Source organism: Phragmites australis, chromosome 16 (genome assembly GCF_958298935.1).
Source record: "Phragmites australis chromosome 16, lpPhrAust1.1, whole genome shotgun sequence".
NCBI classification, from domain to species: Eukaryota; Viridiplantae; Streptophyta; class Magnoliopsida; order Poales; family Poaceae; genus Phragmites; species Phragmites australis.
The window spans coordinates 24066732-24084826 of NC_084936.1; the positions used below are offsets into that span (position 1 = coordinate 24066732).

The window sequence follows — 18095 nt, forward strand, 5'->3', positions numbered from 1 at the left end:
GTCAGGGAATCAAGTGCAGGGTTGAATAATCTACTCCTATATGGTATCAAAACCAATCGTTCTATTGCCCTACGTAAGAAGCCATCTGCTTTGGACGTGCTCTGATAGCGATATGTCAGAAGTCTCAATAATTCGTTCGTTCACTTGGCTGCTTGCTCTTGTCGAGGTTCCTTTTGTAGCGAAATGCTAAACTGGGTACCAAATGCAGACTATGGTTTGACATGTGAAATGTTCAGTATCATGGATCTCAAATTCCTTGCATAATTTGAAACCTGAAATTTTTGCCTGACCTAAATGAAAAGTTCAGCATAACCAAGTGCTGCCTGAAGAACAGGCACACTCGACCTGGAGCAAGGTTCACAAAACTGTTTGGACCATCTCAACCTGCCCTGCAATTGTTGGTTGCGCGCATGGCAAACTCTGTTCTGCACTTCTGCTTCCCGCAAAAAGATGCGCGCACCGAGATGCAGATGCTGCCGATTGTCAACTCCAATCTTCATATGCTGCATGAAAAGAACCACTCCAGGTATCCAAGTTACAAACTCTGCACAGTAGCTGCGATGATCGTTTGCAACATACAAAACTCCTCCATATCATATTGGGCGGCATCACCTTGGTCTTTGGTTAGCTAATCTATTTGGAAAAGTTTTGTACTTCAACACATCCAACATACGATGTTACAATCTACTTCATTCGATCATAAATACATATCGTTTTAAAATATAATCATTTTTTTATAAATTTGACTAACAATAGCTTTGAAAATCTTAAAATTATACGTATTGATTTATCTTTAAAATACTTTTATAATTTTACAAATCCAATAAATTTTATAAATATATTCTAATAAAACTCTACATTGAAGACCATATTTTATTAAAAATAATATGTATTTTTAAAGCTAAATTATTATGTATTTATAATTGGAGAGAGTACATAACAAGCAAACCCGTAGGATCAGGTCCCGTCACTGTGAATAGCAGTACAAGCTAAAGTAAGCTCTGGAGGGCGACATGTCAAGTGGGGATAAGCACCGGGAGAGCGCCGGCCATCACTCGTGGCATCTGGCATACGGCTTTCCGTTGAAACGTCGCTTCCCTGAACTGATCGAGCTCGAGCCCCTCCATTTCCATTCCATATTGTTCTCTTGTACGAGAAGCTACTGCTGCTGTGGACTCCATCCCCTTTATTATCGGCTTGCTGGTCTCTCTCTCTCTCTCTCCTTGCGTTATTCAAAGCCGTCGCTGTTGTGCCAGGTTGCTGTAATGCTGTGTTGTTGCACATGGTTAGCAATCTTCAGGTTTTCTTAATGCAGAGCAGCCACAATTGGATAGCTAGTGGTTGCATCTGCTTATTGCCATTGTAATACTATTTCTAACGGTTTTCCTTCAGAAACCAAAATCTCTTCATGACGGGATTTTCGTTCCCTTCAGCGTTTCAACGGTTTCTCCTTCACGATTCCCGTCACGACGGGATTTCCAGGGTCATTCCCTCCAGGACGGAATTCTCTCTTCTTTCCCTTAACGATTCTCCTCGAGGGAAAGCTGTTGGAGATGAGAGAAAATAAAAGGAATGAGAACAGGGAAGAGAATCAGAAAAAGAACGAAATAAATGAAATATGGTTGGAGATGAAAGCTAGTCGACAGATTGTTGGAGCAAACAAATTAGCACTAGCTTAGCTGATGGGAGGTGCTAGACTATGTGTACACACCTGTTACCAACGGTCGAGTTCTTTTCGCATCTTCAGTACTGATTTAGACGTCTTTCTCATTCTTCGGGCAAAGAAGAAAGTTCGTCCTAGACATCGTTTTTTCTTGTTTTGCGAAACGTCCTAGATATTGCTAGATATTGTTAGGGAAGATTGTTGGGGGGAAATGCGCATGTTGAGGTAATTGCTACACTAATTTCTAGGGTACCTATTGATTTTGGTATAGTCTCATATATATATATATATATATATCCAAATAGCCCCTAATACGAGCTCTTTTTTAAGACTCAGCAGTTCTAATTTTATCAAGGCTGATCACTGAAAATGCAACAACTTAACAGAAATACTTTATCTCTTCCCTCCAAAAAGAAAGATGAATCAATAAGCCCTTTCTCCTTTCACGTCACCTCATGGTTGTTTAGGTAGAATAGACGCCAACAGTGGAAAATTGTCAACTTTCTAACCATGCGATTCAGTGCATGTGGGCATGTTGTGTTTGGTTCCTTTATAAAGGCGTCGTCTATCTGACTCGGCGAAGTCCATCCGTTCATTCGGAGCCCTCACAATCCATGTCTCCTGCAAGTTTCTTGCACTGGGTTCAGTCTGGTGGTGGATGGATGATGAAAGCAGAAGCGACGTTTATCTTCAGTGATTTTCTGGCGTTTTAATTTGACCGGCAGATCAATAAGACCAGTTGAAGACTTGCAGTGTATAAATACCATTTGAAAGTTGAATTCTCGGATATATACTAAGTCAGTATCAAGGGAAAACTAGAATGTTGTTCAGAATCTTTTTTTAGAAAGCCCCGTTTGGAGAATTTCCCGAGAAACCGTTCGATTATCGTAGGAATTAGGAAAAATCCCCGTGTTCTAATTGAGGACATAAAAGCTACGACTACGACACTCTGGTTTCTAGAGGGGAGGAACGGCCGGGAACTTGTGTTTCAAAAGAGGCATAGGAACTAAGATGGTATTTGGTTGAAGGTTTGTTAATGCAAACGTAAACGTAATTGCAATACAGGGGTTTTGGAGGTGCAGTACATGATCACCTGATTTGTTTGGTTCCATTTAAGAATGGTATGGGATGCCAATATAGCATTTGGTTAAATCTCACCGTGCTGCAGCGCTGCGACTTGCTTAGTACCACCAGTATCTCGATTAACGAAGAGAGCGGGGTGAAGATGAAAAACGATGTGCTTCGGCCGCCGTCCAGACCTTGTATGGGCGAAGACCATTGACAGCTGCGGCAGCAGCAACACGCGAAGCTACTATACCAGGCTGTTGCAAAGAAGCAGAGTCACCAACATGAGGTCGTGGAAGACACCGTCACATCTGGAACACTGCACTCTGGCAAGGAGATGGAGGATGGTACCAAATCTGGAAAGCTCTGGCGGTTCGGCCACGGTCAGCTGCGTGTGTTCACCGTCCCACATCGAGTCAGCCATCGCGTGCTTGTTGAACCAAGTCGATGCACGCTCGTCGAATCAAGCCGCCACACAGCAGCGCGGACTACTGCCTCCTTGCCTCGTTGACAGCCGGGCGTGTGCGTTAGGCCACACCTCCTTGCCCTCGCCGAATCGAATGCCACCTCCGTGCCGCATCCTCCCCTCTCCACGCTGCCACCATAGCTTTGGAGAGAGAGGATAGGGAGACAAATCACGTGTTTAGAGGTTGCTGATATCACGGTAATGGGATCTGAATCCACTCGTTGGAGAGTGTAATCCAAGTTGTACTTAGATTGTAATCCATTTATATGGTATCGGATTGCAGGGCACCCAAACCAAACTGGAACTAACGGGATCGTTTCCCACCGTGATCGGATCACAGCATAAAAAGAACAAACCAAACAGCTTATAAATTGTTTCGATATAGTTAGAGAAAAAATAAACATCTAATAGAAAGTTTTTATGATCTAGGAGTTTCATGATCATTTTTTTTTCCTGTTAGTATAGTATGTTGAACCTTCGATTACTTAGAAATTATGCAATCTCTGTAGTTCATAAATATGAGCTATCACCTGTCACCTGTTTAATGGGCAACAAGTATCTGTCGCCCAGGTAACGAGCCTTGTCCATGTTGGCTGGACCTATCACCCAATAGGCAATAGGTTCTTATTGCCTGTTGGAAGAACGATAGAAGTATAGATTTGTAATTTTTCAAAATGAAGATATATATTTGCAAAATCCAAAATAAAAAATTACATGCAAGATTCTTATCTGAAATAGTTCGCCATATGCCCGCACAACACAGCCTCAGACCCTACACGAAGCCTATCACAACCCACCATGTCGAGGAGCGCATGGCCTGTGATCCAAACCGAGACTACACAATTGCTATCACTCCACGCACACAGACTCATTTACATTTTCTAATATTAATATTTTAATAAATAGACTTCAGATGAAAAGAATTATAGAAATAGACGCCTATCATCCTCTGAAGAGTTACAATTCTTTCAGAGAGCAGTAAGTATGTCACGGTGACATGGGTATCTAGAGGGCGGTTAGACCCCACCCCTGCCTTACCGCTCTCTGAGAGGGCGTGTAGGCTCCACCCCTAGACGCACCGCCCCTTACTGCCCTCTCAGAGGGCGGTTTGGCCCTTTGCCATCCTCTTAAGGGGCGGCTAGTCCCCTCGTGCCCCCACCCCCCACGCTATAAAAGGCTAAAATTCAGCCAAAATAGCCATTTTAATTCATGAAAAAGGAAAGAGAGGGGGAGGAGAGGAGAGGGAAGAAGAGAGGGGAAGGAGAGGAGAGGGAGGCAGTGCCATGAAGCTCTACTATTTTTGGTATGCGGATTTTAGATATCGATTTTTGGTAATTTTTCTAGACTTATGTTTTTATTAATAATTAAAATACCACTATGTCTTGAGTTGAGCGACATAGCAGTAGTTACATACTTACATTATATGAGACCTAGGGTTTAACAAGGTAATTAGAAAATAAGGCTTTTCTGTCCTTTGTAGTATATTGTAAAGATCTAGTTCAATATGGTAGGATATCCATCATATGTATAGTTGTATTTAGAGTACGGTAGTTTTGATTATCTAGATTTTACAAAATAATGATGTAGGTAATAATTATAGATAATTAGAAATTTAATTAAGTAGATGTGGGCTTAATTAGTTTAAATTGTTTAGTTTGCTTAGGAGCAATATTGATTCTAATGAACTAAATGTATTGTTAGGTGACCATCGGTTTCGGTAATTTTGTCAGAGTTTCAATAATCAGAAGTATAGTTTTCTGGTATTAACGTTGGACATATTTTTGGATGTTTTCAAGTATGCACGATAAGCTATATTTTCAGATATACTATGATGAATGCCAGATTGGTTACAGTCCTAGCGGTGTAGATCTCTCTGGATTTCAGCATGTCATCAAAGGACTTAGTAGAGCCAATGAGAGGACCCTAGTGGGTGTGTGCAAGTGGCTGATGCACCATTTTCAACTGGATCTCTAGCAACATGAGCTTAAGCTGAGAGCTGTGCTAAGCCGTGCTACTCAGGGGTATTTTGGGGGGCTTGTCCCGATTAATGTGACATCTATTTGGAGGCAGGACATAGATATAGCATGTGAACATGATCTCCCTCTTGTGCTGCTAGTTAAAGTGTACCAAAAGGATCTAACAAAGATAAACATTGGGGAAACAATAACAGGAACAAGTCAGACAGTGGTGGATGAAGCAGACCCGATAACTGTGGGGGACGAGATGGACGTTGGGGATGCGTAGGAGATGCAACCGAGGGGTGTAGCCGATGATGGGGAGCACATCTCTAGCATAATTTACGAGATGGAGAGAGAGGATCAAGAGCTCAAGGAAGTCATTACCGATGGAGATTCATCCGACGAGGAGAAAAGTGCTCCTGTTCATGCAGAGTCGAGGAATCAAGAATTTTTAAAGCTAGTGGTCAGTGAGGGACATTGGACACCGTGGGAATATCATGAGAATGAGGTCTCCCAAGGTGCTATGTACCCTAATAAGGAGGTTATTATTGATGTAGTGAAATACTGATCGCTGTCTCTTCAGAGACAGTTCAAGGTTGTGAAGTAAAACAAAAGGGAGTATGACGTCAAATGTTTGGTGCCTAATTGTCCATGGCGGGTCCATGCATTTAGGGAAAAGTGGGTTGACCACTGAGAGTGCTCAATAGTTAGGGAGTATAACTATCATATTGAGGAAATAGAGTTCTCCCACAACCTGTCATATGCTTTTAGTGCCAGTGTTATATACGGAGAGATTGTGGATAGCCTAAAGTATGAGCCACGATCAATAATTCGTACTATTGAGGAAAGATTCCAGTACACAATAAACTATGCGAAGGCATGGAGGACGAAACAGAAGGCTAGTGAGATGAGGTTTGGGTCATACGAAGCATCATATGATAACTTACCACGTCAACTAGCCACAATATGTGCAAGAAACCCTATAAGTTACTTTGACATCAAGCATTACCCCTCGAGTGAAAAGCCTGAAAAGTGAGTATTGCAGCATGCTTTCTTTACATTTGTCGCAACCATAAATGCATTTAGGCTCTGTCGACCCATCATTTGCTTGGACGGGATATTCCTCACTGGGAAGTATAAATGACAGATATTGTCTTCAATTGAGATAGATGGGAACAAACAAGTGATGCCACTGGGGTTTGTCTTTAAGGAGAGCGAGAATGGGGATAGATGGTATTGGTTCTTTGAGTGGGTAAAGTATGCTATTGTTCTGGATGCTTGATATATGTTTGATTCATGATAGACATGCAGGGCTGTTGCAGGCTTTGCTGGATATGCAATACGACTGTGTTCAATGATGTGTAATAGAAAAATGGCCTGACTTGAAGGGCAGGTGGTGCATGAGACATATGGGTGCAAACTTTTACATACAGTTCAAAAACAAGAACTTGATGAATCTTTTCAAGAAATTGTATAGCCAAAACCAGCAGAAAAAGTTTAACGCACTATAAGCAAGGCTAGACGAACTAACCATGAAATAATTAGCCGAGGTAGCAGACACCGGAGAGGAGCTGGTTGATCTTGGACCCATCCTAAAAGATACTCCCCATATAGTGAGGAGGCTAGGATCATCTGTTAGTAACTTCTTGTAGTGGATACAAAATGAGCCAAGAGAGAAATATGCCCTGATGTACAACACTGGAGGGGCAAGGTATGGTATAATGACAACTAATCTTACTGAGATCTATAACTGGGTTATGTGGGGTATGAGGTCTCTCACTCTTGTTGGAATTGTTGAAGATATTCATCATGGAACTTGTAGATATTTCATTGATCGCTACATAGCTGTCTCAAAGGCAATGGTAGATAACCATATGCTCTATGGATCGATGCTATGTGAGTATATGGAGAATACCACAAAGAAGGCACATATGCACCGCACAAATCAGGAGGGAACTGCGGAGCATATGTTCACTGTCTTGAGTTGGGATAAGGATCATAGGGGTGGCAGATGTGTGTGTCGTATGGCAGTGTAACTGTGTTATGTAACCGTACTCGAATGAATTATCACCTGCCATTATTCTACAAACCCTTTTTACCTCACATATTCCTATCTCACCCCGATGATGTGCCTTCGTCAGTAATATGACGAAGGGTATATATGGCACGTCTAGTCTTACATATTTGTACATGTATACTTTCTATGTATTACATATTCAGACGTTACTACTTACTATATCATTAATGCATTTTTTAATCCTATGTGACATCACGCTACCAGCTTCTCGGAGTGAAGTCACCTCTCGCTGCCACCTTTTTAGGGAGATGCGACCTCTCGCTATCAGCATTTCAGATTGACATAATTGCTCGCTGTCACTTTTTTAGAGCGATGTGACCGCATGATGCTGACTACTCAGAGTCTAGTGATCGCTCGGTGCACAAAGGCATGCAATGTATGCACTATCTTCAAATTACATACCTACACTTAGTCCAAACACCATCGGTCCCTGCATATAAAATGCGAGGCCAAGGCAACGAGAAGGTCATGACATCGTAGTTTTCTGAAACAGCACTAGCATCTAATAACTAATACCACACCATGGTTGCTTCCTCAAGTAGATATTTCTCGTGGACATCCAAATTCTCAATGGTAACCCTACAGACTATGAGGGAGATCCAGGCAAAAGGTGATGATGTGTTCAAGGAGGAGAACTTGAACAAAGTGCTGTCAAAATGGCAAACCATGGCCCGCTGTCCCTGTTTCACCACAGAGGAATGACGGCGAACGGTAAGCTCTATGACTTCCATGGACCTTAAGACACACTTGTTAGAGTGTCGTTAGAGATATATCAAGGTGTACGAACTAGCCGACATAGCAAAGTGTTTCAGCAAGCGAGCACACACTATATTTATGCACCCTCAGCAGTACGAGGAGCACATTAAGGTATGTTCATCGTTATTATATGTCCCAGTTATTTGTTAGGTTACACTTCTAAGATATGTTTATATTTTCATATGTTCTTTTTTATACTAGGTATTCCCTCATGATGAATAGTTGCTGAACAAACCAATCGAGAACTTTTTAGGACTACATTTGTTCTTCGGTGACAGCTGCCTACCCGGACATAACTGGAGACACAGAGATGCTCATTCAAGACCTTCACGCTATTGCGAAAGAGGTGGTGGTTCGAGCCGCCGTGAAAGAGGTGGTCGTTCGACAACCACCACAAGAGGACATGCTTCTACCACTTCCGCAACAACTGAATGGGTTGGTTCCGATGATGATGACTTCGTGCTTACTCCTCAGATAACTCCACAGCGTTGTGAATTCTCTAACGATGGGGTAGATAACTAGGATCCTAACTTTAATTATTTTCCGTATACACTAGCACCACGTAGACCAAAATCCTCATAATATGATTACCAGTGGATGGCCCGAAGATAACGCACAGACAACATCAAGGGTCATTTCGTTCATAATATTTATGCTACTAATTACCATACTTGTTGAATTCAAGGTTATTGTATCATTTTTAATCTATTACCTAAGCCATGTATGTATCTTAGATGTAGCCTACATGCTATTAATAATATTTAAATTTTATATGCTCATCTCATGTACACATCTATCTAACATTCAGTGTGATTTTATCATTTCACTTACATGTATTTATTCTATCTTCACTTAAATATTTTCTAGGAATTTTGTTATTTTTATCTTATATAATTTATGATATTTTTGTTATTGTTATTACAAAACTGGACTAACCGCTCCCTTAGAGAGCGGTAGGGGTGCTAACCGCCCTTTAGGAGGGCGGTAAGGGGAGGGTGCATGGTGGGGGGCTAACCGCCCCTTTAGAGTGCGGTAGGGACGCTAACTGCCCTATGAGAGAACGGTAAGGGGGTACGGGTGGTAAGGTAGGGGTGGGATCTAACCGCCCTCTTAGAGGATGGTAAGGGATACTTGTGCTATCGTGATATGCTTACCTCCATCTGAAAGAGATACCATCATCTCAGGGCTTTATCCTAGAGTGGCCAGGCGCTGACTTGGAAGTCAAGTCCCGCGTGGCATCCAATCACTGCCGGTCCAGTCCCGTAAAAAGGGGCGCGAGAGGGATGCGCTTTCTCTCACGCCAATACACACCTCCAGTGGCGAGGCAGTCATTTCCAGGTCGCATGCACTTGTGATTCGCAAAGCGATCCAACCCATGGCGGAGAAGCTGGAGGCCTCCGGTGGTCATGCGTTGCTGTGCGTGAATGGCTATGGGCTCTTTGTGAGTGTGATGACCAAGGACCTCCGCTCCACATGCTACAAGGTGCACGTCAACGCCGCCCCCATTGAGGTATAGGGCCTGTTTAGATGATGCCCACGCTGGCCATGCCAAAACTTAGGTTCACCTAGCCATGGCAACGGGGCCAATCCCCGCCGAGGAATGCTTCTCCATCCTCATCCTTATTTAGCTATCGGGGGAAAGATTTCTTCCATCCCCATCCCCGCGGGGAATTTTGTGGGGATCGGGTCTCCAATGAGAATATAAAATTGAATGATATTTGATTATTTTTATATATTAACAATGTGTACATTGTATAAATAAATAATTTATTGATACATACAAGAGTAATTAATACAAGATTGATTAAATATCGTAGGTTAGAAAAAAAAGTAATTTATTATTTACTAAACGTAATGTAATGTTTGTACATTTATATATTAAAAAAATATGTATATATATATGTGATATTAGGGATATAACAGGTAACAGGAACAAGGAGCGTCTTTCTGTCTCTATCCCCATATAAGTTTACGAGAAACGAAATCTCTCCACCTCCGTCTCTATTGATATTCCTAGGTTCACCAAATAATTGGCTATCGAATTCGCCGCAGTCGTTTTGGCCCCGTGTAGGTGTAAAAATGAACTACAAAGGAGCGCCGGCACATGGGCGCGCCCTGGCGTCAATCCAAACGCGCGCCTCGTCGGTCAACACACCTAGGAATTAGCAGGGCGAGCGTTGGCTACCATCCAAAGCCCTCGTGCCGCATACGCTGGAGCAGCCGAGGACGTATGATTTCGCTTTCGCTTTCGCCACCGCAGCCATGCCGGCGGAGAAAGCGGCGTCGAACAGGTGTGCGGCGTGACAGAAGAAGGTTGGGCTCCTCTAGTTGCATGCCGTTGCAGTGGCACGTTCTGCTCGCTGCACCAGTACTCGAATGAGCACGCCTGCGGCTTCGACTACAAGGCGGCAGACCTTGAGCAGAGCGTGAGGAACAACCCGTTCATCGTGGCCCCCAAGATCACCAAGATTTGGGGGTGATGGGAAAGTGGAGGGCCTGCACTAGTAGCAACTGCTTATCTTCTGTTACCTAAATTAGGCAGATTGATACGTCTACGTTACACCTATTTTTTTCACAGAGCATGATAAAAAAAAACTAAAATTTTTAGATTCATCAATTTTAAGCATCTCAATATTTATTTGTGAAATCATCAATATTTGACACATTCATTTAATTATAAAAAAATAATACTTTCATGCATACACATAATTTTAACACGTAGACGACAATAGTACGAATATATATATATATATATATATATATATATATATATATATATATATATATATTCACACGTATGTGTACATATACATACACATATGCATGTATATATACATATATACATGAGACTCACATGAATAATAGATATAGTAACTAGAATTGCTCCAATTATTAGCCTTCTAATATATGTAACAGATTAGGACCATTCTTGTTAGGCAGAAGTTCAGGCGTTCTAAGGTTACTTTTTTTTTTCTCTTTAACATTCATGTCGTCATGTAATTATCCTACTATGTTGAGGCTTGTAATGGATATTTTTTGAGAAATGGCAATGCGTATTTGTTGAATGCCTTTAGCAAATTGCGAGAACCTGATAGAAATTGGAAGGAAGAACCAACCCGAGTGCCGGCTCAAATCTTCTAGCTCTACAGGGCCAAGAACTTACACTGTCTTGTTCAGAGAGCCTGACAGAGGGGGGAACGAAAGGTCACTTAGAATTGTAAACATCTTTTTAAATACAATTAATGCATAATAGAGTACAACTACTATCTAAATAATTTTGAAGTTCCCCTACAAAAATAATAAATGTATTTTAAGTTGAGGTATAAATAATAAATCTTCAAAGTATATGTACATATAAGTTCAAATTATTAATATGTACCAATCCAAAAATAAATTTAGAAATCAGTTAAATAAAAACCATATATTCTAAAATAAACTACTTCTTTTAGCGTAAATGAAATAAACTACTTTGAGTTAAGTAGAACTCATAACTATAATTTAATATGGATTAAAACACTTATGTATGCATGTAAGCTCATATTTGCGATCTAAAATTTTGGTCTATAGGTATATATAGATTCAATTTAAAATTTAAAATTTTGTATTTAAATTTCCTAAGAATGTTGTATTAGCTAAAAAGTCTCCACACACATTTTTTATGGATTAAAAAATAAAATTTATAAAAAGTTATAGCAAAATTAATACGAAAAATTTAATAAAAGTCTACCGCAGGTAAATACTAACTAAATATTTTCAAGGTTTAAATTATGACTCAATGTATATTAAATTCTGGAACTAAAATTATGGCAACAGGAACTACATTTTAGGAAAAAGAAATTACAAAAAATCCAATATAATTTTGTAATTTTGTTTTTGTATTTATTAAAAGTATGTTATACATGTTGAAGAAGTAAACTTTGCATTTTTCAATAAAACAATTCTTGATAATCCTAAGGCATACTCTAATACGGCGATTGTTACTACACATTGGATCTTTAAGAAAAATAAACCTCCATACATGTGGCATTCATAATTAGTACATACCAGTTGTAGGCACCTCCTGGATCCCTCACATTAATCCTTGATGAAAAAGGTAAAATCCTCAAACTAATGGGAAAATGAAAATATCTATAAATTCACACATTAATGATTTTTGTATGCGAATTATTTTAAAAATTGTATCGAATAGTAAATAAAGCCTTTGTTTCAAGCACAAAGCAATATGGTTATATATTTATATTAACAATAATTTGGATGAAAGTATGGAAAAGTCCCTTATAATTAACAACGATTATATAGTGACACCCAGCCTAATACATTTAATAAATAGAAATAAAAATTATCGAAAAATAATTTTGCAAATGCAAAAATACCAAGACTCCATGTCCATAAATTATTTTATTTTAAAAAATTGAGAAATAATGACTCTCTTGCAAAATAATCCAAAATTCTCTTATCAATCGTAGAAGAAATAGATAACTGAGATCCATTCTTTGAACCCCATTAAAATAGTATAATATTTCATTTTGCAAAAAAGTAATATTTCTAATAGCTCAAGCACAGAGACTTAGATGGGCTGCTCAGACGGAGGCCTACGCGAGAAGCACGAGGCCTTCCCATGCCCCGTCACAACCACTGCGCGAGAGCCCACCGTGGAGTGACAACTTTGTTTATAGGTTTTCATTGGCATGGGCAGTATTTGGCCCGGGGAGCCTACGGCTAGTTTGAGGGGAATATATATTGAACTTTTTTTTTAGAAAAATAACAATTTGAATGTACTATTTCAACAATTCAAATACATTGTTGCAACAACCCACATACAAAATGTGGAACATGTTTCGCAAAATATTGAAACATATAACACAACATGTTAAAATAGGTTTTAGAAATTGTTGCATAACTTTTAAAAATGTTGAATTAAATATTCATAATTGTTGAGTGAAGTTTAAAAAATCGTTGAATTAATTATTTTGAACAAAAATGTTGAAACAGATCCCAGAAATATTGAAATATTTAGAATTGTGGAGCATAGATTTTAAAAATATGAATGATGTTTAAAAAATTGTTGAATTAATTCTTTTGAATCAAAATGTTGGAACAAATCTCACATAATGTTGAATTAGATCTTAGAAAATGTTGATCATAGCTTTTAAAAGTATTGAATTAGATCTTCATAATTATTGAATTCATTATTCTGAATTGTTGAGTGCCTAAAACTACAAAGAACATGAACATAAATCACAAGCGCAATTTCTACCTGGAATAGGAAAAGAAAACGGAAAGAAAAGGGAATGAAAAACCGAACTGTATTGGCTTCATGGGCCGACCGATGTGGAGCTTTCCACTCGGTTGGCCTGTGGATAGGAAGCCTCCTAGTTTGCTAGGCCTGCAACTAGATTGTTATAGCTCCAGCCTGTTTCAGCTCAAACAAACAGTCGCGTTACTCGTCCAAATACAACCCAAATCACCAATGCGAAACTTGCGTGGCATGTTTCCAAATTACGTTCCAAATTGCCATGTTTAAGACTGACGCATATCCAATTTTGCCGAGAATTTTTCTTCCATCACCCGAACTGTCTCCTTCTTCCTCATCCCTTTTCCTACTTCTCTCTATCCCCACAATCCATCGCCTCGTCTGGGATTGCTGCCACTCACATCCACTTCCACGTCAACCGGACGTGAAGCCTGCCGGCGTGTCGTCTTTGCCTGGTGATCACCGAAACGTTTTTTCTGTTCAAACTATCTTGTTTCCTCTTAGTTTGGTGAACCGGGCCTGATCTGCTGTTTGGTAGATCGAGCTTCATGTCATCGTCAGCGCCTAGAAAGCAAGCGCAAGCGCAGCAGCCCATCGGCCATGACCGAGTGCAGCAGCAAGCGCAGCTGCCGAAGCACGGTCCCTAATGCTGCTGCCGCCGTCATCACGGAATTGGACGCATCCCCGTGGTCGTCTCTGCACGAGGACCTGATCGGCCTGATCGGATGGCGGGTGCTGGCCAGCGACCTGCTGGACTACGTCCGCTTCCGCGCCGTGTGCACCAACTGGCGTTCTAGCACCGCACCGCCTGCCCGCGCGGCCGTGGCATCGTCGACCCGCGGTTCCACCCGCGGCGGTGGATGATGCTGCCCGGGGATCACGGCCTCTTCCCGGGCCACGGCAAGCTGCACGGGTACGTCCGCTTCTTTAACCGCTCCACAGTCGCCTTCGTCCGCGTCCGGCTCCCGCTCTTCAGGAACCACTGCGTCCTGGACTCCGTCGACGGCATCCTCCTGCTGCAGCGGGACCACGACACCGCCATCCGCCGCCTCCACCCCTTCACTGGCGACCCTCCTGACGTACGTCACGTGGACCGGTCGCTTATTGGAGCGCACGAGGAGGCAGGGAAGTGGAGGTACCTAAGAAACGTCCTTGCTACTTCCATCAGCGTGAGCGCCGATGGAGTCATCACGGTCACCTCCGGGGAGAAGCAATGCAGAGTGCCAACCTGGGCGTGTGAACACAGTTTCAATCCACTGCCATTCCATGGGAAGATATACGCGATGAATCGACCCTTATTTGACGGTGAAGCATACGTCTTCCAGATCGTCTTCGCTGCCCCCACCAAAGTAGATTGCCACATTTCCAATTGCTGCATTTTGCTGCCTGGTGGAATGCGACTCAGAGATCCTGGTGGCCGCTTCTAGTCGTACCCTTCCTTCGCAATTTTCAGTTTACAGACTAGTTGACCTTATCATAGAAATGACCGTCCCAATGACATCCATAGGAGGCAATGCCATCTTCCTTTATACCAGGACTCTGGGTGTCAGCCCTAAGGCTCTCCCTAGCATTGTGGGAGACACTATCGTCTTTTTCGATACCAAGGAATTATATCTTGCGCAACACAACCTCAACAGGTGTTCAAGGAGCCTGAGATGCGAAAGAAAGTGACAAAGTGCACCAAGATTAGTCATCTTAAATTCATAGCACAAAGCACGAATGATGCGCTAAAGAAACACCATAAAAGAGGTGCTAAGAACAAAATCATCGACATAATAATAGATATGTGCTATTGGGCCCACTCTTGTAAATAAACAAAAAGTAGTCAGATTTGGAGCTGGAGAAGCCGAGCTCGGAGAGAAGAGTCAAGAGTTGCAAACGGAATATAACAAGATCGCAGAACCTGTTTAAGGCCATAAGAGAACGGTTTAAGCGAGAAACAAGATCACGCCGAGCTGGATCAGAGAAGCTCGATAGTTGTCAGCAATAAACAATTTCGGCAAGATGACCATGGAAAAAAGCATTTTCACGTCAAGTTGGTCAATAGACCAACCATTAGCAAGAGCTCATAACAATGCGAATGGAGGCGGGGTTTTAACACTTGACTAAAGGTTTGATGCAAACTGTCGAAGTAAAGAATAAGGGATTTTCTGTTAGGAGGGCTCACATCAGCAGATATCAGCTAGAAGTTAATATTTTTAAAACCATGTCCCCACCACGCGACCAGGCGAGGCTCACACGACTAGGCCCCTCATCGTAGAATGGAAATTAGACCCTACGATCAACAAGAGCTGAGCAGGTACACACATAACCCGTTTAATCGCATTTAATACCATCCACTCATACATTTTCCTTCTACAAGCACCCTTTCGTTGAACGAAGTCGTGGGTTGGCGCAGAGACGGAGTGACCCATTCCATAGCATTTAATGCTACAAAACGGGCTGGCAGGCTAGTGTGACTGGCTGGTAGGCAGGCGTGACGGCGTTTGGTGGATAGGACAGGGCGGGCCGGGCGTACCCGCTCCCTGTAATGATGATCTAGGAGTAGCTATATTCATCAGGTATAGGGTAGCCACCGTATTTAGCACGGTCTGCTTGTATGTACAACTCGCCTCCTGCTATATCAAGGGAGAAGGATCAGGCTTGTAAGGGGACACTCTGGATAAGTTCATCCAACTCATAAGAAAATACACAGAACGTAAGGTTGTTATCTCACAGGAGGCTGAAATCTGGATAAATCTTGGTGTTCTTGAGTTCCTTTGATACACACACCAACAACCACTTGAAATGTTGATCACACACCCATCATCCGGCATACCCCGAATACATTATTAGGGATTAACCCTCGTCAATTGGCACGCTAGGTAGGGGGCGCATTTTCATGTTTAGGTAAGTGTTGATAACTCGATTGGGCTACCCATGCCTGGATCCACGGTAACAGTTGAGTCCTATTCCGAGGGCCCCGGTCGCTGTGAGGTATTCGTCATGGGATACTGTGAGGGATCGTTGACGTACTAAGAGGGGGGGGGGATGAATTAGGACACTTTGAAAACTAACCAAATGAGTTCTAAAAACTTCACAAGAAAAACCTATCTCAATTTCTATTTAAATATGCTCTAAGTTTATCTAGTGTGTCTACTCTATTGTTCAAAAGTGATTGCAACCTATCTAGTAAGGTAAATTGCAAGAATTTAAATACAAAAGCGTAAATACGGTAGAGGGAGCAAACTCGACACACGAAATTTTTATCCCGTGATATCGATGGCATGAATGCCACCCCTAGTTCACGTTGAAGCTCCACCAAGGATATGATTCCGGTCAGCATCCAGTCATGACTCTTGAGCCACCAAGTCATCAAGGCAAGACCTTAAGCCAGATGAGCTGCCAAACCACTATGGCAAGGCCTGACCACTAGCCTCTCTTTCGCTTGCTTGCCGTCATGATCATTTCAGAGCTTGAGCCACCAAGACAAGGGTCTCCGCATCCCCGTACACATATCTTGCCACTGCTCCACACCAAGTCGGAAGGTCAACAAGCTCGAGCCACCAAGACCTGAGATGCCAGCGAGTCACCAAGACTCTAAGGCTCTGGGATACCATTTGGTACAAGCTAGGATCACTTCTTGATCGCTTCTTCAAGCTGCAACACCTAACTACAAGTCACTCTAGGTCTACAAGCACTAAACACTCTCTAATCTTGTGTTTAAACGCCTTGGATGATCACTTTAAGCACTTTGGTGGCTTGGATGTCTTCTCAAGTGTATTTGTGTTTCTCTGTACTCCAGCAGCATGCCACACCTTCAAAAGACTAAGTGAAGGGGTATTTATAGCCTTAAACCCTAAAGCTAGCTGTTAACCTAACGACTCAGAAATGCTGTTAACACCAGATGATCCGTTGAGAACAATAATGCTAACACCGGATCATCCGGTGAGTACATCTTCAGAAACTAGCCGTTGGACTTTCACTCAAAGCTTTTATGAATAACAGATACTCCGGTGTATACATCATCTCCACCACCGGACTATCCGGTGAGTACATTTGAGCCATCCGAGCCTCTGCAGCCCCTCTGTGTAAATTGCTCCAGTTCAAGCATCCAGTGCACTTCCTCTTCACACCGGACTATCCGGTCAGTTGGTCTTCATCCTTCAGCACTTGGAAATGCCTTTGCAAGAAATGCTCCGGTGTGTACAACACAGACACTGGACCTTTCGGTGAGTGGATCCTCGTTCTTCTGTGCTTGGATTCTTCTATGCAAGAATTAGTCCGGTGTGATCCTTCGATGATGAATGGACCATCCGGTGAAGCCATATGCATTCTCCCCTTTGTCAACAATGCTCCGCTGCTTCTATATATTTGACGTCAGACCATTCGGTGAGGTATAACTACCTCTGGACACAAAGCTCCGGTGCATACAGTTCTTCCAACACCGGGTCATCCGGTGAGTATACTTTTTTTGGGACTTCTCCAATTAATTAAAACTTTGTCCCGACTGCGGTGACTTTTTTTTACTTTTTTTATGTATTGTATCCATGAGACCTACTAAAACATATACTTGACAAACATATTAGTCCTATTGACTATGTTGTTATTAATCACCAAAATCACGATCATGGGCTAATAGGGTCATTTTGCTACAATCTCCCCCTTTTTGGTGATTGATGACAACACAACCAAAGCAAGTGGAAAATAAATGATACCAATTGTAAAGAGCACAAAATCTTGCCAGATTGCTTGGATTCATGTTCTTACCACTTAGTCCCCCTTTTGTTGTGGCTCTCTATTTCTCTATTACCACTATCTCCATTGAACGACCCATGCAAGAGCTTCTCTATTTGCATGCTCTTGATGCCAAATGT

The 18095-nt window shown here is 41.9% G+C and overlaps 1 pseudogene; it reads left to right on the top strand.

Annotated features, from left to right (window-relative positions):
• Positions 1–13839: 13839 nt before the first annotated feature.
• On the top strand, positions 13840–14910 carry LOC133895151 (uncharacterized; annotated as a pseudogene).
• The last annotated feature ends 3185 nt before the right edge of the window (positions 14911–18095 follow it).